The sequence below is a fragment of the Protobothrops mucrosquamatus genome, unplaced genomic scaffold, assembly GCF_001527695.2.
Source record: "Protobothrops mucrosquamatus isolate PMUCROS unplaced genomic scaffold, P.Mucros_1.0 scaffold2098, whole genome shotgun sequence".
NCBI classification, from domain to species: domain Eukaryota; kingdom Metazoa; phylum Chordata; class Lepidosauria; order Squamata; family Viperidae; genus Protobothrops; species Protobothrops mucrosquamatus.
The window spans coordinates 427568-432459 of NW_015388200.1; positions in this window are offsets into that span (position 1 = coordinate 427568).

The window sequence follows — 4892 nt, forward strand, 5'->3', positions numbered from 1 at the left end:
TCAGGTTTCTCTTTCTGTTCTTCTGTTTGTATAGTTGTTTCCTCTGTTGTTTTCTCTCTCTGTTTCTGGCCTTTTTTCTCCTCATGTTGATGTTGTACTCTTTCGTTTAGGAATACTTGGTTTCTTTCATCAAATCTTGTGCCTTCCAAAATGAGTCCAGTTGATATCTTGTATTGTTCCAGTTGATTAAGATCCCTTCTGGCATCAACCATCTGAAGTTTACACCTTTTGCAATTAGCTTTGTAGTCAAGAAGTGATATTGTCTTCAGGTGTCTCTTATTCTCTTAGGGATATGCTTTAACACCACAATTTCTTTATTTTTATATTGTAATGGTTCATCTCTAACTCTTCTCAGTATCTCATCTCTTATTGTTTTCTTTATAAATCTTACATGGACTTCTCTGGGTAATTTGTATTTCCTGGCATAGCCTGAATTCATTCGAAATATTCCATCTATTTCCATTTGTATCTCTGCTCTATCTGTTTTTAAGGCCTCCGCCAGTAAATTAATTTCCATTTCTAAGGCTGCAACTGTTCCTTCTAGGTTTTGATTTGCTTGTTCTAATTTTTCATTTTCTTACATTAATGCCTCTATTTTTTTATCAATATCTTCCAATTTATTTTCCATTTTATAGATTCTTTGTTCATTTTTAGTAATCATTTGTTGATGGGCATCAAATTGTGTCTTTATATCCAACATTTGTTCATCTAACTTATCAAGTTTTCTTTTTGTCTCTTCATGATTTTTCTGTATTGATTCTTGAATTAACCGTAATGTGGTTTGCATCTCTGTTTGAGTAGTATTTATTTTTTCTCGCTGCAACATTGTCTCAATAGATCCCTGACTTGCTGAACTAGGAGTTCCAACAGAGGGTTCAGAAGAGGTTTTTTCATAATTTTAGTAAGATTTGGTGCACTCATTTTTCAATTGAGTGAGTTTTGTATATCCACAAGAAAAAAAAACAAGATAAAAAAGGCAACTGCCTTAGGCTATAATCCAACCATAAAATGAGCCAACTACTTTAGGATAATCCAAATGTTCCAGTTAGTTTAAAGATGTAAAAAGCCCTCTGTTTCCAAATAGTTATGTCCAGGGTCAAAAAATATGATTGTAGAGAGTCTTTTCTAAGATAGAGTCATCTAGACTCGAGCTTTTGTTTACACCAGGTGTTGTTTCAAGGTCATAGGCTTCTCAAGTTCTTTTAATGTTTTGGTATTGTTGTAATATCTCCTTTCACCACTAGATGTCCTTATTTACTATATTGTCTATATCCAGGTTTAGAAGATTTTTAAAAAGTTTTCTTTTAAAGTTCTTTTTAAATTATTTCTCATAGAAATTGAACAAAAAAGATTTTCCACATCATAGAGGTTAACTAATTTTTCTTTAAATCAGTCCGAATTCCATTTTTATATATTCTTTTGTATTCCTTAATTTCCTTCCCCTATTAATAATTTCTCGCCACTTTTAACTCCCTTCTTCCCTGATCTTTCTGGGGTCTTTGCTTCGGAATTTTTTTCCAATCAGGGGATCTCTATTTCCAAGTCCATAAGGAAGAGGAATAAAACAATCTCACCCAGTTTTCAGCACATTGTTGACAGTCAGCTGTTCGGCGGTGTGCTGTGGCTCCTAGCTTTTTCCCCAGCTGACAATAACTTGGACTGCCTGTGTTTACAGGCAGCCTTTCTTCCGTCCATTTGAAGAGGTTCCTCTGTTTGTTTTGACCGACCGCCATCTGGTCCAGACTCCCAAAGCTTCCCTTCTTCATTGCCTCTCCAGGGCAACTTTCTGATCCCTTGGGGTCGCCGGAAAGAATGAAATCGGGCTAAGAAGCCGGAGTCCTGGTTTCTTCCACCCATCTCGTCATAGCATCAGACCGGAAGTCCCCTAGAATGGATCTCCTTAATTTCAAAGTGTTGTTCTCCCTCTACCATGATGGGCAGTGGAGCAGGGGGAGCTTCTGGTCTTAAAGGTGAGGTTATTTCAGGTTTTAACAGGCTGCAGTGGAACACAGGGTGGATTTGCCTTAAGGCTTTAGGGAGATTCAGTTCTACTGTAACTGGGTTTATTATGCGTTTAATCAGAAATGGGCCCACAAATTTTGGTCCCAGTTTCTTTGATGGTTGCAAAGACTGCAGGAATCTAGTAGATAGATATATTTGGTCCCCTACTTTGAATGGTTTAGGTTCCATTCTCTTTTTGTCTTCCTGATCCTTGTAGGTGGCTCTGGCTTCATCTAATAATTTTCTGACCACCAGGTAATGTATTTTGCAGTTGTTTAATCCATTCCTTAAGGGAAGGGATAGTGGGTTTGCTATTTGGCAATTCAGGCATGGGGTTGAAAATTTGGCCTGTGGCCACTTGGAAAGGGGTGAACCCTGTGCTATAGTGCAGGGCTTTTAAACCGGTGGTATGTGTACCACTTGTGGTACATTAACGAGTGGCAGGTGGTACACAGCCCTGCCTAGCCAAGTGTAGTTGGGGAGGGAAAGAGCCAGTGCAGGCAAGGATTTACTGTGAAAGAGTCCTCTGGAGCTGCAGAGTGGCTGGGGCGAGGCAAAGGCCCCAGGCTCACTTCTGGCTCACCCTCCCCCATGAGAAAGGAGGAGGAGGGGGCAGAGACAGGAGAGGCTGTAAAAGGAGGCAGCTTGGGTGGGAGAGGGAGAGAGAAAAAAATCAGCAGCCTTGGGAGGAGGAGGCATCAGCTCTAGCTGCACCGAAGGGAAAGAAGAAGAAGGAGGAGGAGGAGGAGAGTGGGGGGAGAGGAGAGGAGATCAAGCAGGCCGGCCATGAGCCGATCTACAACTGCTGTGGCAGCCACCTGTGCTGGCAGCAGCAAACAGGCAAGAAATGCAGTGGGGGAGGGGTCACCCTCCAAGAGGAATGAAAAAAGGCAGCAATGTCTGGAGGTGAGGCACAGAGGAGGGAGGGAGATGGAGAGTGGAAGGATTCTTATGTGCTTTTGTGACTTTGAAGTTCTGGTATTTGTGCAATGTGGGCTTTGTGTTCTTAAGGGAGTGTTTGGCAATTTCTATTTGGCTGATGGCTGATGTCTCCTGTTAGCTTCTATTGCTCTGCTATTGCTAGCTGTAAGTTTTGCTGCAAGGGATTTTGAAGTATTTTTCTCCTGAATGGATTTTGCCTGTAGCATTCCTTTACTTATGAATGGAGCCATTTGGGGAGGCTGCCTTAGCTGGCAGCCAGTACTTACTACATTTTTTTTTCTTCCTTAAGTGCCGGCTGCACTCATTAACTTTCCTTTCTAGCCAGTAGCTAATTCTTAAAGGGGAATGTGCCTTTTTAAGCTAGTTCACTCAGCAGTTTGTCTTTTCTGTCTCTGGAGGTTTTTCCTTGTTTGATGAATATATGGAAGAGAGAAAATATGGGGGGGGGGGTCAAATTCTTCCTTCAGAAGGAGGTGGGCGTGAGAAAGAGGGAGGCAGGGAAGGAGGGAGGGAAGTTCCGCCTTAGCACTTGGCCACCAGCAGCCCTGCCATTGACTTTGCTTGTCAAAAGGTTGCAAAAGGGGATCACATGACCCTGGGACATGTGACCATCATAAATATGAATCAGTTGCCAAGCATCCAAATATAAATCACATGACCCTGGGCATGCTGCAATGGTCATAAGTGTGAAAAATGGTCATAAGTCATTTCAGTGCAATTGCAACTTTGAACAGGTTTTTTTTTTGGTCATCAAGTTTTTGACACCTTGCTAGGTGGTACTTGAATATTGCCATATCCTAAAAGTAGTAGAATCGGTGAAAAGGTTGAAAAGCCCTGCTATAGTGCAGGGCTTTTCAACCCTTTCACCCATTGTACCACTTTTAGGATACGGCAACATCCGAGTACCACCAGTCGCCTAGCAAGGTGTCAAAAATTGATGACCCCCCCCCCCAAAAAAAGGAAAAAAAGTGATGAAGTACAGGTAGTCCTCGACTTACAACAGTTCACTTAGTGACTGTTCAAAGTTACAATGGCACTGAAAAAAGTGCCCCCCAAGCCATAGCCGAGCAAGACAACCGCCTGCCCGTCCAGCGGCGCTCTTCCTCCTGTCCAAGGTTTTCACTGTTGTGAGCATCTCATTGAGGATTGGCAGCGGGGGTGAGGTGGGGGGGAATTTATATTTACAATATAAATTCCCCCCTTCCCCTTCCCACCCTTCCACCCCCCCTCCCTCCCCCCTCACTTCCCAGTGCCCATCACAGGGTTAACAATAACATAATCATACTCTAATTAACATTAATCAGCTATTAAAATAACATATCTATAACCTCCTTTAACTCTCTTTTAAAACAGATATACAATTATTAGAAACAATAATAATAACAACACCTTAATAATTAAGAATAATACTAAATAAAATATTCTAACCTTTATACAACAATAATACTCTAAAATTCACTCAAAAACCAAATGATATTTTTTAGTCCCATATTTACGCTCAATATAATCTATCCATCTTCTCCCAACCAAAATATATCTTTCTTGCGAGTGATCCTTCACGTAAGTGGAAATCTTGGCCATTTCTGCTAAATTCGAGACTTTAAGTGACCATTCTTCTATAGTAGGTAAACGTTCCATTTTTCAATATTGAGCTACTAATAATCTTGCAGCAGTTATAAAGTTCAGCATCAATTCCATTTCTTTTGCTTCCAAGTCTTCCATAATACCCAACAAAAATATCTGCGGCTTGAGACTTCCGGTGGCAGGCGACCTCGTCGGACGCAGCTGTAGCTGCCTCCCGCCTGTTTCTGCGTAAAAGCCGTTTTGACAGCTAGCATCAGCTGTCAAACGGCTTGATACCTTTCCCCTGGGCAGAGGGGGACAGGTGAGCTACCCGGGGTAGGAGTTGAGTTCCCGAGTCGTCCCTTGTGGACGATGTAGGTGAGAAC